Here is a 21,132-nt window from a genome sequence, read left to right on the forward strand (position 1 = left end):
TTTCATTAGCAAGAGAAAAAGGAAAAGGAGGAGGAGAAAGAGGAGGCAAGATTGTAACCATTGTTGATTTCACTGTGGACTTGTTAACCATTAGTCAAAAATACATGCTGACAGGCCACTGAGCTCTGCTAGTGCTAATAATAGTCTTTTCTCTTCTTCAAGCTTCATGATACTTTCTTGAAATATGCACACAAAACTTACTGTCTGGATACCTAGCACCTCTGAGCCTGAGCTGTCTATGATTAGAGTCAGTAATTATGCTGTGAGATAATCCATCATGGTGGGTTTTGTTTGTGGCTCGCGATAATTAATGATGATTCCACAGAACAGCAGTTACACAACACCGGAGAAATTCATCTTCTAAAGGTCACCGAAGAGTTGAGGCATGAAGTAAAATAAGCCCATAGCTGCTAGTTGTTTTTTACCAATCAATCTTTGAAAGTTTGCTTTTTTCTTTTGAAAGGCATAGTGAAAATGTTCATACCTTAATAAGGCATTGTCTGAAAACTAATTTTTTTGTTTCTTTAGAATTAGAATTAGAATTTTTTTAATTTTATTATTATTATACTTTAAGTTTTAGGGTACATGTGCACAACATGCAGGTTTGTTACATATGTGTACATGTGCCATGTTGGTGTGCTGCACCCATTAACTCGTCATTTACATTAGGTATATCTCTTAATGCTATCCCTCCTCCCTCCCCCCACCCCACAACAGGCCTCTGTATGTGATGTTCCCCACCCTGTGTCCAAGTGTTCTCATTGTTCAATTCACACCTATGAGTCAGAACATGCGGTGTTTGGTTTTTTGTCCTTGCGATAGTTTGCTGAGAATGATGGTTTCCAGTTTCATCTATGTCCCTACAAAGGACATGAACTCATCATTTATTATGGCTGCATAGTATTCCATGGTGTGTATATGCCACATTTTCTTAATCCAGTCTATCATTGTTGGACATTTAGGTTGGTTCCAAGTCTTTGCTATTGTGAATAGTGCTGCTATAAACATACGTGTGCATGTGTCTTTATAGCAGTATGATTTATAATCCTTTGGGTATATACCCAGTAATGGGATGGCTGGGTCAAATGGTACTTCTAGTTCTAGATCCCTGAGGAATCGTCACACTGTCTTCCACAATGGTTGAACTAGTTTACAGTCCCACCTACAGTGTAAAAGTGTTCCTATTTCTCCACATCCTCTCCAGCACCTGTTGTTTCCTGACTTTTTAATGATCGCCATTCTAACTGGTGTGAGATGGTATCACATTGTGGTTTTGATTTGCATTTCTCTGACAGCCAGTGATGATGAGCATTTTTTGATGTGTTTTTTGACTACATAAATGTCTTCTTTTGAGAAGTGTCTGTTCATATCCTTTGCCCACTTTTTGATGGGGTTGTTTTTTTTCTTGTAAATTTGTTTGAGTTCATTGTAGATTCTGGATATCAGCCCTTTGTCAGATGAGTAGGTTGCAAAGATTTTCTCCCATTCTGTAGGTTGCCTGTTCACTCTGATGGTAGTTTCTTTTGCTGTGCAGAAGCTCTTTAGTTTAATTAGATCCCATTTGTCAATTTTGGCTTTTGTTGCCATTGCTTTTGGTGTTTTAGACATGAAGTCCTTGCCCACGCCTATGTCCTGAATGGTATTGCCTAGGTTTTCTTCTAGGGTTTTTATAGTTTTAGGTCTAACATTTAAGTCTTTAATCCATCTTGAATTAATTTTTGTATAAGGTGTAAGGAAGGGATCCAGTTTCAGCTTTCTCCATATGGCTAGCCAGTTTTCCCAGCACCATTTATTAAATAGGGAATCCTTTCCCCATTTCTTGTTTTTGTCAGGTTTGTCAAAGATCAGATAGTTGTAGATATGCGGCGTTATTTCTGAGGGCTCTGTTCTGTACCATTGGTCTATATCTCTGTTTTGGTACCAGTACCATGCTGTTTTGGTTACTGTAGCCTTGTAGTATAGTTTGAAGTCAGGTAGCGTGATGCCTCCAGCTTTGTTCTTTTGGCTTAGAATTGACTTGGTGATGCAGGCTCTTTTTTGGTTCCATATGAACTTTAAAGTAGTTTTTTCCAATTCTGTGAAGAAAGTCATTGGTAGCTTGATGGGGTTGGCATTGAATCTATAAATTACCTTGGGCAGTATGGCCATTTTCACGATGTTGATTCTTCCAACCCATGAGCATGGAATGTTCTTCCATTTGTTTGTATCCTCTTTTATTTCATTGACCAGGGGTTTGTAGTTCTCCTTGAAGGGGTCCTTCACATCTCTTGTAAGTTGGATTCATAGGTATTTTATTCTCTTTGAAGCAATTGTGAATGGGAGTTCACTCATGATTTGGCTCTCTGTTAGTCTGTTATTGGTGTATAAGAATGCTTGTGATTTTTGTACATTGATTTTGTATCCTGAGACTTTGCTAAAGTTGCTTATCAGCTTGAGGAGATTTTGGGCTGAGTTTTCTAGACATACAATCATGTCATCTGCAAACAGGGACAATTTGACTTCCTCTTTTCCTAATTGAATACCCTTTATTTCCTTCTCCTGCCTGATTACCCTGGCCAGAACTTCCAACACTATGTTGAATAGGAGTGGTGAGAGAGGGCATCCCTGTCTTGTGCCAGTTTTCAAAGGGAATGCTTCCAGTTTTTGCCCATTCAGTATGATATTGGCTGTGGGTTTGTCATAGATAGCTCTTATGATTTTGAGATACGTCCCATCAATACCTAATTTATTGAGAGTTTTTAGCATGAAGGGTTGTTGAATTTTGTCAAAGGCCTTTTCTGCATCTATTGAGATAATCATGTGGTTTTTGTCTTTGGTTCTGTTTATATGCTGGATTACATTTATTGATTTGTGTATGTTGAACCAGCCTTGCATCCCAGGGATGAAGCCCACTTGATCATGGTGGATAAGCTTTTTGATGTGCTGCTGGATTCGGTTTGCCAGTATTTTGTTGAGGATTTTTGCATCGATGTTCATCAAGGATATTGGTCTAAAATTCTCTTTTTTGGTTGTGTCTCTGCCAGGCTTTGGTATCAGGATGATGCTGGCCTCATAAAATGAGTGAGGGAGGATTCCCTCTTTTTTTTTTTTTTTTTTTTTTGAGATGGAGTCTCGCTCTGTCGCCCAGGCTGGAGTGCAGTGGCACAATCTCGGCTCACTGCAAGCTCCGCCTCCCAGGTTCACGCCATTCTCCTGCCTCAGCCTCCCGAGTAGCTGGGACTACAGGTACCTGCCACCGCACCCAGCTAATTTTTTTTGTATTTTTAGTAGAGACGGGGTTTCACCGTGTTAGCCAGGATCGTCTCGATCTCCTGACCTCGTGATCCGCCCGACTCGGCCTCCCAAAGTGCTGGGATTACAGGCATGAGCCACTGCACCTGGCCGGATTCCCTCTTTTTCTATTGATTGGAATAGTTTCAGAAGGAATGGTACCAGCGCCTCTTTGTACCTCTGGTAGAATTCGGCTGTGAATCCATCAGGTCCTGGACTCTTTTTGGTTGGTAAGCTATTGATTATTGCCTCAATTTCAGAGCCTATTTTTGGTCTATTCAGAGATTCAACTTCTTCCTGGTTTAGTATTGGGAGGATGTATGTGTCGAGGAATTTATCCATTTCTTCTAGATTTTCTAGTTTATTTGCATAGAGGTGTTTGTAGTATTCTCTGATGGTAGTTTGTATTTCTGTGGGATCAGTGGTGATATCCCCTTTATCATTTTTTATTGTGTCTATTTGATTCTTCTCTCTTTTCTTCTTTATTAGTCTTGCTAGCATTCTACCAATTTTGTTGATCTTTCAAAAAACCAGCTCCTGGATTCATTAATTTTTTGAAGGGTTTTTTGTGTCTCTATTTCCTTCAGTTCTGCTCTGATTTTAGTTATTTTTTGCCTTCTGCTAGCTTTTGGATGTGTTTGCTCTTGCTTTTCTAGTTCTTTTAATTGTGGTGTTAGGGTGTCAATTTTAGATCATTCCTGCTTTCTCTTGTGGGCATTTAGTGCTATAAATTTCCCTGTACACCCTGCTTTGAATGTGTCCCAGAGATTCTGGTATGTTGTGTCTTTGTTCTCGTTGGTTTCAAAGAACATCTTTATTTCTGCCTTCATTTCATTATTTACCCAGTAGTCATTCAGGAGCAGGTTGTTCAGTTTCCATGTAGTTGAATGGTTTTGAGTGAGTTTCTTAATCCTGAGTTCTAGTTTGATTGCCCTGTGGTCTGAGAGACAGTTTGTTATAATTTCTGTTCTTTTACATTTGCTGAGGAGAGCTTTACTTCCAACTATGTGGTCAATTTTGGAATAGGTGTGGTGTGGTGCTGAACAGAATGTATATTCTGTTGATTTGGGGTGGAGAGTTCTGTAGATGTCTATTAGGTCCGCTTGGTGCAGAGCTGAGTTCAATTCCTGGATATCCTTGTTAACTTTCTGTCTCGTTGATCTGTCTAATGTTGACAGTGGCGTGTTAAAGTCTCCCATTATTATTGTGTGGGAGTCTAAGTCTCTTTCTAGGTCTCTAAGGACTTCCTTTATGAATCTGGGTGCTCCTGTATTGGGTGCATCTATGTTTAGGACAGTTAGCTCTTCTTGTTGAGTTGATCCCTTTACCATTATGTAATGGTCTTCTTTGTCTCTTTTGGTCTTTGTTGGTTTAAAGTCTGTTTTATCAGAGACTAGGATTGCAACCCCTGCCTTTTTTTGTTTTCCATTTGCTTGGTAGATCTTCCTCCATCCTTTTATTTTGAGCCTATGTGTGTCTCTGCATGTGAGATGGGTTTCCTGAATACAGCACACTGATGGGTCTTGACTCTTTATCCAATTTGCTAGTCTGTGTCTTTTAATTGGGGCATTTAGTCTGTTTACATTTAAAGTTAATATTGTTATGTGTGAATTTGATCCTGTGATTATGATGTTAGTTGGTTATTTTGCTCCTTAGTTGATGCAGTTTCTTCCTAGCCTCGATGTTCTTTACAATTTGGCATGATTTTGCAGTGGTTGGTACTGGTTGTTTCTTTCCATGTTTAGTGCTTCCTTCAGGAGTTCTTTTAGGGCAGGCCTGATGGTGACAAAATCTCTCAGCATTTGCTTGTCTATAAAGGATTTTATTTCTCCTTCACTTATGAAGCTTAGTTTGGCTGGATATGAAATTCTGGGTTGAAAATTCTTTTCTTTAAGAATGTTGAATATTGGCCCCCACTCTCTTCTGGCTTGTAGAGTTTCTGCTGAGAGATCTGCTGTTAGTCTGATGGGCTTCCCTTTGTGGGTAACCCGACCTTTCTCTTTGGCTGCCCTTAACATTTTTTCCTTCATTTCAACTTTGGTGAATCTGACAATTATGTGTCTTGAAGTTGCTCTTCTCGAGGAGTATCTTTGTGGTGTTCTCTGTATTTCCTGAGTTTGAATGTTGTCCTGCCTTGCTAAATTCGGGAAGTTCTCCTGGATAATATCCTGCAGAGTGTTTTCCAACTTGGTTGCATTCTCCCTGTGACTTTCAGGTACACCAATCAGACGTAGATTTGGTCTTTTCACATAGTCCCATATTTCTTGGAGGCTTTGTTCTTTTTATTCTTTTTTCTCTAAACTTCTCTTCTTGCTTCATTTCATTCATTTCGTCTTCCATCACTGATACCCTTTCTTCCAGTTGATCGCATCAGTTACTGAGGCTTCTGCATTCGTCACGTAGCTCTCGTGCCTTAGTTTTCAGCTCCATCAGGTCCTTTAAGGACTTCTCTGCATTGGTTATTCTAGCTATCCATTCGTCTAATTTTTTTTCAAAGCTTTTAACTTCTTTGCCATTGGTTTGAATTTCCTCCTGTAGCTCGGAGTAATTTGATCGTCTGAAGCCTTCTTCTCTCAACTCGTCAAAGTCATTCTCCATCCAGCTTTGTTCCGTTGCTGGCGAGAAGCTATGTTCCTTTGGAGAAGGAGAGGTGCTGTGATTTTCCAGTTTTTCTGCTCTGTTTTTTTCCCATTTTTGTGGTTTTATCTACCTTTGGTCTATGATGATGGTGACATACAGATGGGTTTTTGGTGTAGATGTTTTTCTGTTCGTTAGTTTTCGTTCTAACAGATAGGGCCCTCAGCTGCAGGTCTGTTGGAGTTTGCTAGAGGTCCACTCCAGACCCTGTTTGCCTGGGTATCAGCAGCAGTGGCTACAGAACAGCGGATATTTGCGAACCACAAATGGTGCTGCCTGATGGTTCCTCTGGAAGTTTTGTCTCAGAGGAGTACCTGGCCATGTGAGGTGTCAGTCCGCCCCTACTGGGGGGTGCCTCCCAGTTAGGCTACTCGGGGGTCAGGGACCCAGTTGATGAGGCAGTCTGCCCGTTCTCAGACCTCAAGCTGCGTGCTGGGAGAACCACTCCTCTCTTCAAAGCTGTCAGACAGGGACATTTAAGTCTGCAGAGGTTACTGCTTTTTGTTTGTCTGTGCCCTGCCCCCAGAGGTGGAGCCTACAGAGGCAGTCAGGCCTCCTTGAGCTGTGGTGGGCTCCATCCAGTTCGAGCTTCCCGGCCGCTTTGTTTACCTAATCAAACAACTAACTTGGCAATGGTGGGCGCCCCTCCCCCAGCCTCGCTGCCACCTTGCAGTTTGATCTTGGACTGCTCTGCTAGCAATGAGTGAGAGTCTGTAGGCGTAGGACCCTCTGAGCCAGGTGCGGGATATAATCTCCTGGTGTGCCATTATTTAAGCCCACTGGAAAAGCGCAGTATTAGGGTGCGAGTGACCTGATTTTCCAGTTGCCATCTGTCACGCTTTTCTTTGACTAGGAAAGGGAATTCCCTGACCCCTTGCGCTTCCCAGGTGAGATGATGCCTCGCCCTGCTTCGGCTCGTGCACGGTGCACTGCACGCACTGTCCTGCACCTACTATCTGGTACTCCCTAGTGAGATGAACCCAGTACCACAGTTGGAATTGCAGAAATCACCCGTCTTCTGCATTGCTCACGCTGGGAGCTGTAGACCAGAGCTGTTCCTATCGGCCATCTTGGCTCCTCCCTAAAATAGAATTTTTTTAAAGTTCCTTAGGAAAAGAACTGATTTTGCTTAGAATACACCATCAGGCCATCTGTTATATGAAGGGGAAGGGTGTGAACTCACACTAGCACCCAACTCTCACCTCACTCAAAGACATGATCATAACCCTACAAAAGTAGTAAAATTTGCGGGTGTGGACTAGGGTGTGAAAGGAGAGAGTGTGAGGGAAAAGTGCCTGATTAATTTCTATGGCAAGTGGGGTTAAGGGAAGATATGGCTATGTATAAACCTACTCTCACCAGTCAATGGTTGGCACACTCAGAAATATCTTTGTGGGGCCGGGCACATTGGCTTATGCCTGTAATCCCAGCACTTTGGGAGGCCGAGACGGGTGGATCACAAGGTCAGGAGCTCGAGACCATCCTGGCTAATGTGGTGAAACCCCGTCTCTACTAAAAATACCAAAAAATTAGCCAGGCGTGGTGGCGGGCGCCTGTAGTCCCAGCTACTCAGGAGGCTGTAGCAGGAGAATGGCATGAACCTGGGAGGCGGAGCTTATAGTGAGCCAAGATCGCACCACTGCACTCCAGCCTGGGTGACAGAGAGAGACTCCGTCTCAAAAAAAAAGAAAAAAGAAAAAAAAAAAAGAAATATCTTTGTGGGTACAAGGAAATAGGGCCGCATTTCAAATTTGGGCACAAAAAGGGGAAACGGGGACAGGGATGTCAAAGCCAGGAATGAAATGTCTTCCCAAGAATCCCCAATGATACTAGGAAGCACATCAAATTAGCCACCACTGTTTGTGGGTGTTTGAATCAAAATGCATCGAAGTCTAAAAAGATGAGGTGGCCCCAGCTACACCTTGAGGTTATTTTGTTTTATGTATAAATGATTTAAAGTTCTGAAAATCATGTTGGTAATGACAGACACACTGATGGTGACAGTCATCTCAGCTATAAAAAAACATCAGAGTAAACATGGTTTCTAGCGCTGGTTGCATTAACTAAAGTAGACAGGTTGGTGACAAGTCATTTCAATTCTCTCTACTTCAATTTCTTCACCTTAAAAAAATCATGCTTAAAACTTGGTGACACCATGAAATTTAATATTTAATATAAGAATGCATGAAAAAGCATAAACTGCTTATTGAGTGCTACTTTGTGCCAGATCTTATTGTAAGCAGCATACATGTATTCGATCATTTAATCCTATCTCATCCACACAAGCATCCTATGAGGTAGATACTATAATTTGTTTAATTTATAAATGAATGAATGAGTACTAAGGCATAAGTTTCACAGAGAGTGAAGGGTCAAGCTTTTGGGGCAGTATGATGCCTTCTTTTATTCAATAATCATAATAGCTTTAATTTTTTTCTTTTTTAAAATTTTTATATATACTCAGTTGAACATATTTATAGGGTACATGTGGTATTTTGATAGTCATACAGTGTGTAATGATCAAATCAAGGTAATTGGGATATACACTACCTCAAACATTTATCTTTTCTTTGTGTTTGGAACATTCCAAATCTTTTCTTCTCGTTATTTTGAAGTATACAGTAAATTATTGTTAACTGTAGTCGTCCTATAGTGCTACTGAACACTAGATCTTATTCCTTCTACTAATTATATTTTTGTCCCTTCTTTAATCAGCCGCTCTTTATTCCCCCATCCCCTCACCCCTTCCCAGCCTCTGGTAACCACCATTTATTCTCTACCTCCATGAGAGCGAAGGATCAAACTTTTGGGGCACTGTGATGTCTTTTTGATGTACCTAATTGGATAGGCCACAGTCTGCAGTTATTCAATCCAGCACTAATCTAAGATGTTGCTGTGAAGGTTTTCTATAGATGGGATTCAATTCTGTAAGTGTTGACTTAAAGTAAGGTAATTATCCTAGATAACCTGGCGGGCCTGCTTCAACTAGTTGAAAGGCCTTAGTAGCAGAGCTGAGGCTTCCCTGGAGAAGAAATTCTGCCTGAGCAGCAGCTTCAACTCTTCCCCAGGAGTTCCAGCATGCCCTTCCTGAAGACCAACCCCCACGATTGTATAATCTAGTTTCTTACAACACATCTCTTACTGTGTATCTTCTACTGGCTCTGCTTCTCTGATGTGTACCCTGACTGATACAGACAGGAGATGTATGTACTTCACCACTGTGCTATTCTGCCTTCCGTCACTTCAGCCTCAACCTTTCCTTCCTCCCTTTCAATGTATTTTAAAATATTCAGAAATATGTTGCTTTTTAGAAAAGAGGAAAACAACCAAGATTAATTGGCTCAGCCAAGATCACAAAGTTAGTGTAAATCTAAACAAAGTCAGGCTGTCATTTTGAAGAATTATAAAAACAACTATGATGGCCGGTATTCTACAGCACTGGCACAACTCTCTCACCCTTGGCATCATAGGAAGACCCACTAGAGCATACTCCAGATTTAATGCTGGACAATAGCCTCAATTAGAGCACAGAACTGAAGCCTAAGAAGATACAGGCATCTGTTTCATTTCCCTCAAGGGGCAAAAGGCATCAACTTTACTGCCCATACATGATCATTAGCATTTCCCTTCACAGCTGTCACCTGAGGAGCATATCTCAAGGAAGTGGAATGTCGAGCTGGAGGGAATACTCTGTCCTCAACAGAGGAAGTTCAGATTGCCCTTGCCTTTATTTTCAAATGCTTTGCTCCAGCTGACTGGCCTTTTTAGTACTGGCTAACAGTGAGTGAGTTAAAGCAGCTGCTTGTCATTCATGTATTAAAAACTAAGCACCTGTGTCTTTCAAAGTCATGTGAAGGAAACAGACAGGACCCAAAGTTCCTAGTCCATTAATGGCCCCACTTATCCATAAGCACACACTTTGCTCAAGTATATTGTCAGAACTCCTAATTATAATGCTATAAATTATAGCAGAGAATTAAAGACAGCTATAGAGGAAGGAAGAAATATGAATATTACTAAAATGAGAAGGTAATTAAGTTACCCTCTTCCCTCTGAGCCTGCTCTGGTTGTTTAAAATAAGTCCTAATAACAGTGTTAAATGAACTCAAAGCACAAATGAATATTAAACTGACCTACTGCAGAGGTTTTATAACTGGCCTATTAAGGTCATTTTCATTACCAGGGAGATTTGAATCATTCTTAAGAATGTGAAAGGTGAATGTGATGGTTAATTTTATGTCAACTGGATTGAGCCACAGTGCCCAGGTATTTGGTCAAACATTATCTTGGATGTTTCTGTGATGGTGTTTTTTAGATGAAATTAGCATTTAAATTACTGGACTTTGACTAAAGCAGATTACCCTCCATAATGTGGGTGGGCCTCATACAATCAGTTGAAGGCCTCAATAAAACAAAACTGACCTCCACCCCCTACCCCACAAGAAGAAGGAATTATGCCAGCAGAGAGCCTTTGGACTCAAACTGCAACTCACCCCTGGGTATCCAGCCTGCTGGTCAACTCCATCAGATTTTGGACTCACCAAGCCTTTATCATTGCATGAGCCAATTCATTAAAATAAAGCTGTCTTATATATATGCACATACATACTGTTTGTTCTGTTTCTCTGGAGAACACTGGCTAAAACAATGAGTAAACTGACTACACTGGAAATAACAAGATGAACTTCAGGAATGTAGAAGATAAGAACCCAGTTACATTAATGGAATAGTTACTACTTAATTTTAATTGTAATATTCTTTGCTAGCATTGTGAGACTTTAGTACCCAAACCCCAAAGAAGCAATTATTATAGTATATGCTAATATATATTCAACAAATAATGGAGTGCTCATGGCCAAAAATGTCCCTTCCAAAGACCACATGGCAATTTCAGGGCCACTAAATGCCAAGCTCCAATAATGTTCCAGAACTTTGGGCACATATCCAGAAATAGGCAACTAGTCCTAGAAATCCAGGAAATCAACAACTCATGAGTCTAGCTAATATTTATTGAACACCCTTATCACAGGGAGGCAACAATGGTGAATGACAGCAAAACAGTCCCTGATGTCATGGAGCTCAGAATCTGAGGGAAAAGTGGATCATGCAAATGTATAAGTGGAGACGGGTGCTAATAAGAAGGATGCCTGTACTTAAGAGAAACCTGTAGACAGGCTACACAGAGCATGGTCTACAAGCCAGCAGCATTAGCATCACTTGGGAGCTACTTAGAACACAGGATCTCAGGCCCCTTTCTAGACCTGCACTTTAATAAGATCCCCAGATAATTTGTGTTCACATTAAATTTGAGAAGCAGCTGGTTTAAGGAATAAAGAAAACTGCTTTACTGTGGGTGGTATATCTCAGTTGAGATCTGAAAAGAAGAGAGATCATTTCTATGCCCTCTGCATGTTTGCTGCTGGGCTTCACAGGGACTATGATCATTTCTATAAGGCAGTCATTATTGCTAATTGCCAAATATTTCCAATTCTCTTTTCAGACATCTTGAAGGACTGCCCTTCCCTAACCCCATGAAGCTGGATCTGACCTAGTGACTAGTTCTGGCTAGGTAAATATGATCAGGATGGACCTATGTCACTTCTGGTGGGATTTTTAAGAATCATTGTAGTTTGTCTGCTTTCTCCTTTCTGCCATGATAATCGGCAGTGTATAGTTAGTAACAGCTCAGTCAACAGGAAACCTGGAGCAGAAATGTTAATTCACCTACAATTAACATGGGCCTTGAAAGAGCAATAAACTTCTTCATACAAAGCCTCTGAGATAGGGTGGTGATTTGCTCTTGCCTAATTGGTATACTCTATCATCAATGGATTCATTCAGTTGGTGCCCACTGAGTGCTTATGAGGTGTCCAGCACTAATCCAGGCTCTGAGGATTCTGTGATGAAATTAGCCAGACAAGACCCTGCTGAATCTTCTCTTTTTCTAGAGAAAGCTGGGCAAATAAGCAACTAAAAAAATAATTTCAGGTGGTGGTAAAAAGTAAGAAGAAAATGAAACGGAGTGGAGAGATTAGACAGGGGATGATAAGGCTCTTTCAAAGGAGGTGGTCAGGTCAGGAACAGCCTCCCTTCAAGGAGCTGATATGTGACCTGATACCTGGATAAGGAGAAAAACTCAGCCATTTGAACATCTGGAGAAAGAGCCTGCTGGGCAGGGGAGAAGAAGTGCAATGGCCCTAAGACAAGAAAAAGCTTGGCATGAGAAAGTAATGGAAGCATAGTCCCTGTGAAGCCCAGCAGTAAACATGCAGAGGGTGGAGAATGATTTAAGATGGGGCTGTAGAGGCACCTGGAAATCAGATCCCAGAGATTTCAGGTCTGTTCAGAGGTTTGTGTTCTATTCTAGATGCAATGGGAATAAGTGATCTGAACTATAATAGTATCACTCTGGGTACTATATTCAGCATAAGCAGAAGGCTTGTAATAATGAGAGAGCAAGCACAGTAGGAGAACTAAAAGAAGGCTAATCTAATGGGGATAACTTAAAAGGGCAGAGAAATGCAATCCAACTACCAGCCTAGAAGGATAGATAACTGGAAATATTAATATTAAATGTATAGCATTAATGACTAACATCACCCTTCTGTTCACCAAATACTTGATTTCCTCTCCTTTCCCCATGTGCTGTATATTCAACCTCTCCCTAAGTGGGACAACCCCAAGGTCCCACCAGTCGGATGATCAGCTCTGAGTTCAAGATCTCCTGGTGACGCATCCTAGTCTCTGTATCAGAGAATAATGTGGTGGTTTCTGTATCAGGTTTGGATGTGATTTCACTTAATCCAGAAATCTATGAACTAAAAAGGTGACTTGGCTAGGCGTAGTGGCTCACGCCTGTAATTCCAACACTTTGGGAGGCTGAGGTGGACGGATGACTTAGGGTCAGGAGTTCAGGACCAGCCTGGTCAACAGGGCAAAACCCCATCTCTACTAAAAATATAAAAAATTAGCCAGGCATGATGGCGCATGCCTGTAGTCCCAGCTACTTAGGAGGCTGAGGCATGAGAATCACTTGAACCTGGGAGGTAGAGGCTGCAGTGAGCCAAGATCATGTCACTGCACTCCAGCCTGAGTGACAAAGTGAGACTCTGTCTCAAAAAAAAGAAAAAAAAAGAAAGAAAGATGACTTACATGCCCAACTCCCACCCCAACACACATCCACACCCAATATGCAACTGCAGAATAAATACATAATAATTCTAAAGAGATTCACATTCAGAAAAGGGAGGAGTATCGGATACATGGCAGACATTTGATAGCAATTCTGGAATCTAGGCGGTGATTGTGAAGGTTTACTACCTTAGGCACAGAGAATGTTCCCATATTAAATTGCAGTTCTTATGTCTTGGAAGGGTTCTCTTGCCCAGTTTTCCAAAATTCTTGACTCCATCCTCTAAGATGTTCTTCCTTTGAGATTCTTCTTTCCTTCAATCTGGAATGTATATTAAAGGATCGTGCACTTCAATGTCTACTCATTCATAATTCTTTATTTTAAAATTTCAAACAGTCTCTGTCCCTTTAAGTTTCAGCTTGTGATTCATTTGACAATACAGTTCTTTGAAGACCTTACTCAATTTCTTCAATACCTACATTTTTTTTCCAAACATACTTCTATTTGCTACTTTTGCTTTATCACACCCAAATCTCTTGTCTCTTTTCCTCTGGACATAACTAAGGTATGTTGGACTATCCAGTTTAGGTGAAAGAGCCATTTTGTCCAGTTAAAAAGATTTAGGCACCACACCTTTACTAGGTCATGGATCTGAGTCAAAGATTTTAACAATAGGTGTGACAGTCATACCTAGAATTCATACTTGCTGCAAGAGTAATTCCTCAAAGACCCTCTCAGCTTTATCTTTTAAAAGGGTAAGATTCCTTACTGCAAATCCCCCAAACTAGACTCTCTTTCTTCCTACATACAAATTGGCCAGTTCTTTTCTAAGCTAATTATTGTCTTATTAGCACCCTGACAAATGCAGTCAACAATAACCAAAATCAACTTCAAATGTACTTTAAAATCTAAGCACTTCCCTAGAACAGGGTTTGGTAATCCTGTAGTCCAAATCCAGACAACAGCCTGATTGTGTGAAAGGGGAACTAAAGATTGTACAAACAAGCAATGAAGAATGTGCAACAGAGACTCATACAGTTTGAAAAGCCTAAAATACTTACTGTCTTTCTCTTTACAGAAAATGTTTGCCAAGTACTTACCTAGAAGTACAAATATATACCTCCCAGGTTAAACTACCATCTTAACCAAAGGCTCATCCCAGAATGACATGAGCTAACCTCCTTCTTACTTCCAAACTTCCCTTGCCACCTACCAATCATTAAGCCAAAGCCACACATTTTAGGTTGTTTTAAGGCAACACCTCCATTTCTTGATACCAACAGCTGTATCCATCAGATTAGGCTAGGGCATGCTGCAGGCCTCTGCTTATCAATCTCTCCAGAACCACACTGATGGATATTTCATGCCATTGCAAGCTTCCATGAGCATCATTACAAGGAAAAAATGAACTTGGCAAATTGTGCACTGCCTCAAATCTTCTGCTTGAAAATGACACATTTTATTTGCCAAATTAAGGCACAGGGCCATGGTTAACTTCAAGGTGTAGTGGTTTACTTAAAGGTGGCCATGGTTTACTTTCCCCTGGAAGAGGAAGTAAAAAAGAATTGATGATGGTTGCTAATAGCTACCACACCTGCAGTCCCATTCCACAAAAATAGCCTCCGTTAGGGGTTGGTAAAAATATTTTCACTTTGTTTCATGCATATGCGTAAATATTATCTTCCCCTAACATTACCTTTCACATAATAATCATTATATGCATTCATACTTATAGTAAAGAGCAGGGACTATGACTATTTTGCCTGTCATAAGATACAGCACAAGGAATGGAATGAACTCAACTATTTATTATATTAATGAATAAATAAACTAATGTCATTATTTCTATGTTATTTAATAGTTTCTATGTTCATTCTACTAGTAATTTTTGTTATTTTTTATGAACATTTGAACCTTTTATTCCTCATCACCATAAAGAATGAAAATTAAATAGTGCCTATACCCTTTCACCTCCTAGACTATGCTAAGTATTTAAACAGAAAACTTTTTTATCTCTGTCCCCTTCTTACATATTCTGCTTTTATTTGTATTTTGCTAATCTGGAATTTTTTATCTAGATTTTTACTAAATTTATTTCACATTATGATTCTTCAATTTTTAGAAATCATTCTTAATATTATTTTAAATTTGCATGTACAAAATTAACAATAATTAGATTTAACTATAAGTTCTATGCCGTTATTGTCTATCAATGTTTCCTCCAATTTTCTTGAGCTCTTTATTTTGATACATTCATTGTTTGACTATCATACTTCAAAAAAAATTTTTTCAGAACTAGGACATGGTGAATGGTGTTTCTGAATCTTTGCTTGTCCAAATATAACTTTCCTTTCCATTCACATGAATGATGGTTTGTTTGGATCTTGAAATGGAGCATGAAAGTTATCAGAATCAAAATGGAGTCAATTGTGTTAAAAACTGGGGAAGATAAATAGAGCTAGGAAAGGCCATGAAGGGAAGCTTCTCATGCACAAATGACTGAGAACAAAAACTATCACAGAAGATTGCAAAACCCAAAAGTTTGTGCGAGATTGCAGTCTCACACAAAGACTGCACAACCTTACATACACACACACACAAAAAAAAATTCTGTGAGGGCATCTGCCCAGCAACTGCTTGTTCAACCTTGGACTAATTCCACCCTTGTTATTGACCCTTGTAGTCAAGGATTATTATCTCAAAACAATTATGTAATTCTCCTCATTTTTCTTTAAAAAACCTTTATCTTCCTTTACCACCCAGAATGAGAACCTAGTTTACTATGGCACACATATTCCCATTGCAATGCCTATTTCCAAATAAATATCATTTCCATTTAAAGCATCTCCCTCTCTGTTTGTTATTTAGGATGATGGGAGTCAGTCCACTTGCACTCCAAAGTTTGAGAAGCACTAGTCTATGCTGTATTTGCAGCTCTTGTGGACTCCAGCAAAAATTGTGTAACTATTGCCTTCTAGTGAAAGCCACTGTATGCCAGGAGGCAGATTCTGAGCAGGGTGAATCATCGTGGATATAGCAGAGAAAAGCAGGCAACTGGTGGACATTCTAGTGCCACCTCTCTTCCTTTCCAAAGCTATTCCCACCAAGTTTAGCCTACAAGAATGATAAGTCCACTTGCTGTGGATGTGGAGTTCAAGCTGTGTCCTCAAATCCTCTACTCACTCCTTTCTAGGCTTTCCCTATCATGCCCACATCTTCCTTCCTCTGTCACTTCATGTGGGGTAGTGGAGCAACTCCTAGCGGAATCTGTGTTCCATTAGAGTTATAGCTACTCACTGAAACTATTGCACCCTCCTCCCTTCTACTGGCTCCATCACCTGTGTTAGGAGCTCCCTGCACCAAATCTTCCACTTTATTGAGTAAATAGTTAGAGCCAAAGGGAACACTGTGATAAAGCCTGTGTCAGCTGCCATGTTGATTTTCTACTGCTACTGTCATAATCACAAAGTTAGCAGTTAAATCAACACCCATTTTGCAGGCCAGTTCTCTGCTCTGGGTTTCACAAGGTGATGGGTGGGCTGTGTTCTTTTCCAGAGCTTCTGGGGATGAATTCACTTCCAGGCTCATTCAGGTTGTTGGCAGAATTGAATTCCATGAGATTATAGGACTCATGTCCGGTGTCGCTGCCAGTGATCAGCCCAGGGTGGGTTGTTCTCAGGTTTTAGAGGCTGCCCACATTCTTTTTGGGGTGGCACCTTCCTCCTGCTTCAAAGCTAGCAAAGACCCTTCACAGTAGTTCCTCAATTCGCGTTAGATTAAATCAGCAGGGAGCGGGAATTTTGTGGGACATCTTTTGAATTCTGCCTTGTGCAGCTGCACTATGCAAATGATTAGGAAAAACTGCAAGTTCTTATTTTGAAGTAATTTTCCAAGTGCCTGCGGTACATCCTTTCTCTCACTCCTGCTTATCACTGGGAGGATTTTATATGGAAAGCACTTCCCTAACTTTTTAGGAACTCCCTGTTTTGCCTGTGATGAACCACTCAGCATTTCCCCCCGCATTAAATTACAATGACTTCATTTGAAACAGAAATGCCTCAAATGTTGGGATCTACTTATGATAGCCTTCCCTCTTGGCCAGGACTCAAAGACTATTTTGCCCTAATGTGTCTTTGGTCAATAAAACGGAATTTGGAGAGTTTGAGAAGGTACATTTGTAAGTTCAATCACTGTCTAGAAAGCATGAAAAAAGATATTAGAAAAAAATGTGTTGCTCTTGAGTGTTATTGCCATTGATGAGTTCCACGGTGCTAGTAGACCATATTAGGCATTTGAATGAAATGGAATTGAATGAATTCTATTTTTAAAAAATGAATTGTACATGACAGCTCACAAGTATCCAAGAGCTAAATTTAAAATGTCAAAGGTTATGTAAATCTTACATGTTTAGCTAACCCTCTAATGAGAAAGATTCCCAACACTGAGGTCTCAAATTGTTTTTGAGAACACTGAGGAGAGAAGCCACATAATTTGAGAGTGTCACAACCGGTAGTCCTATAAAGAGGAAGATCAAACAGCCAATGTGAATTTAGGCCATGAAGAGGTTTAATTTAAAAGCTGAGAACAAAATCACAGTCCTTTCGTAATTATTATAAGGAGATGTTGGGTACCCTCACTCTCTGGCAGAGCTGTGGTGCCTAATGAAAAGAGAGCATTTCTCTCCTGCTTGGCTTAGTTTATCCCTAATCGGTAGCAGTACTTCAAATTAGCTTCACAATCTATTGGCCTCTCTCAGCCATAAAAGCCTCTTTTCTCTTTGATATTATCATAGCTCCCCATTGAAAGTAACAGAAAAAGAGCTCCTACTTGAAGGTTATATCCTTCCTTGTGGATGACCCACTTCAAAGGGTTCATCACATGGTCCAAAGAGAAGTAAAAATAAGATGAGGGGAGTGCAGCAGCTGTGTTTCTAAGACAAGAGGTTCTGAGCTGAAGAACACCACATCGATTAAGGTCAGGGCAGCTGGGAAGGTCGCATTTCAGCCAACAGAGGGCTGAAGTACTGAACTTGAAAACTCTAGAACCTGGGAAATGTCAGCGTTAAACTCAAAAACATTTTATGGAAAAAAACAGTTTTATTGTATAGATTCAGTTCTGTAATATAGATACCGGAACATTAAAATGATCTGAGGTATTGACTTCAAAATCCATCATTTGGGGTGCTGGATTATCTGTTGTTTACTTAACACCTATAGCACCCAGCTATGGATAAATTGTGTATAATAGTTGTGTTTTATAAGATCAAGATTTTAAAATGGTGACCACTGATTTGTGTCCTCTATTTCATTTAACCTCTGTTGTCTCATAAATGTGGCTGAGGGCAATGAGCTTATTTAAGGCTAACCTGCATATTAATACTTTTATATTATACTGAGATAGTACTTTCCCCCACTTAACCAAGACGTTTGAGAATGGCCAAAAATAATCTACCTCAAAATATATTCACATATGCATCCTCTAAGTCAAGGAACAGAGGGCTCTCTAGAATGACCCCAACAGTAGATGCTGATGCTTAGGAAGGATAGATATAATAGTTGAAGAAAAAAATTGCCAGTTGAAACTTTTGTTTGATTGCCACTTCGGCAGTCATTGCTTTTTGTTATGGCCAAGTTAAGTCGTTATGGAATTAGAGAATTTTGGAATTTTTTTGTAAGTGTTCTTTTAATAAATGTCTACTCAAGCCATCTGCCCATTTTTATTTTTATTTTTTGTTTTTTAACTTTTATTTTAAGTTCATGGGTACATTGCAGGTTTATTATATAGGTAAACTTGTGTCGTGGGGGGTTGGTATGCAGATTATTTCATCACCCAGGTATGAAGCCCAGAACCCATTAGTTATTTTTCCCACTCCTTTTCCTCCTCCCACACTGCACCCTCCAATAAGCCCCAGTGTTTGTTGTTCTCCTCTATGTGACTGTGGGTTCTCATCATTTAGCTCCCTCTAGTAAGTGAGAGCATGTGGTATTTGGTTTTCTGTCCCTGTATTAGTTTTCCTCTAAGGATAATGGCCTCCAGCTCTATCCATGTCCCTCCAAAAAACATGTTCTTCTTTTGTATGGCTGCATAGTATTCCATGGTGTATACATACTACATTTTCTTTATGCAGTTTATCATTGATGGGCATTTAGGTTGATTCCATGTCTTTTCTACTGTGAATAGTGCTGAAATGAACATATGCATTCATGTATCTTTGTAATAGACCATTTATATTCCAGTAATGGGATTGCTGGGTCAAATGCCATTTCTCATATTGGGTCTTTAAGGAATTGCCACACTGTCTTCTACAGTAATTGAATGATTTAGACTGCCACCAACAGTATATAAGCATTTGCTTTTCTCTGCGGCCTCACCAGCATCTATTTTTTTTTTTACTTTTTAATAGTAGCCTTTCTGTTTGGTGTGAGATGGTATCTAATTTTGGTTTTGTTTTCCATTTCTCTAATGATCGGTAATATTGAGCTTTTTTTCATATGCATGTTGGCTGCATGTACATCTTTTTTTTGTTTATTATACTTTAGGTTTTAGGTTACGTGTGCACAATGTGCAGGTTTGTTACATATGTATCCATGTGCCATGTTGATTTCCTGCACCCATTAACTCGTCATTTAGCATTAGGTATATCTCCTAATGCTGTCCCTCCCCCCCCCCCCCACAACAGTCCCGGAGTGTGATGTTCCCCTTCCTGTGTCCATGAGTTCTCATTGTTCAATTCCCACCTATGAGTGAGAACATGCAATGTTTGGTTTTTTGTCCTTGCAATAGTTTACTGAGAATGATGTTTTCCAGTTTCATCCATGTCCCTACAAAGGACATGAACTCATCATTTTTTATGGCTGCATAGTATTCCATGGTGTATATGTGCCACATTTTCTTAATCCAGTCTATCGTTGTTGGACATTTGGGTTGGTTCCAACTCTTTGCTATTGTGAATAGTGCCGCAATAAACATATGTGTGCATGTGTCTTTATAGCAGCATGATTTATAGTCCTTTGGGTATATACCCAGTAACGGGATGGCTGGGTCAAATGGTATTTCTAGTTCTAGATCCCTGAGGAATCGCCACACTGACTTCCACAATGGTTGAACTAGTTTACAGTCCCACCAACAGTGTAAAAGTGTTCCTATTTCTCCACATCCTCTCCAGAACCTGTTGTTTCCTGCTTTTTTAATGATGGCCATTCTAACTGGTGTGAGATGGTATCTCACTGTGGTTTTGATTTGCATTTCTCTGATGGCCAATGATGATAAGCATTTCTTCATGTGTTTTTTGTCTGCATAAATGTCTTCTTTTGAGAAGTGTCTGTTCATGTCCTTTGCCCACTTTTTGATGGGGTTGTTTGTTTTTTTCTTGTAAATTTGTTTGAGTTCATTGTAGATTCTGGATATTAGCCCTTTGTCAGATGAGTAGGTTGCAAAATGTTTCTCCCATTCTGTAGGTTGCCTCTTCACTCTGATGGTAGTTTCTTTTGCTGTGCAGAAGCTCTTTAGTTTAATTAGATCCCATTTGTCAATTTTGGCTTTTATTGCCATTGCTTTTGGTGTTTTAGACATGAAGTCCTTGCCCACGCCTATGTCCTGAATGGTATGGCCTAGGTTTTCTTGTAGGATTTTAATGGTTTTAGGTCTAACATTTAAGTCTTTAATCCATCTTGAATTAATTTTTGTATAAGGTGTAAGGAAGGGATCCAGTTTCAGCTTTCTACATATGGCTAGCCAGTTTTCCCAGCACCATTTATTAAATAGGGAATCCTTTCCCCATTTCTTGTTTTTGTCAGGTTCGGCATATAAACAGAACCAAAGACAAAAACCACATGATTATCTCAATAGATGCAGAAAAGGCCTTTGACAAAATTCAACAACACTTCATGCTAAAAACTCTCAAGAAATTAGGTATTGATGGGACGTATCTCAGAATAATAAGAGCTATCTACGACAAACCCACAGCCAATATCATACTGAATGGGCAAAAACTGGAAGCATTCCCTCTGAAAACTGGCACAAGACAGGGATGCCCTCTCTCACCGCTCCTATTCAACGTAGTGCTGGAAGTTCTGGCCAGAGCAATCAGGCAG

The 21,132-nt window shown here is 40.1% G+C and overlaps 1 protein-coding gene across 2 annotated transcripts in view; it reads left to right on the forward strand.

Annotated features, from left to right (window-relative positions):
* GALNTL6 (polypeptide N-acetylgalactosaminyltransferase like 6) overlaps nucleotides 1–21,132 on the forward strand; it is a 1,250,255-nt gene that overhangs the window by 844,553 nt on the left and 384,570 nt on the right. The window lies entirely within an intron of this gene.

Source organism: Nomascus leucogenys, chromosome 7b (assembly GCF_006542625.1).
Source record: "Nomascus leucogenys isolate Asia chromosome 7b, Asia_NLE_v1, whole genome shotgun sequence".
Lineage (NCBI taxonomy): Eukaryota > Metazoa > Chordata > Mammalia > Primates > Hylobatidae > Nomascus > Nomascus leucogenys.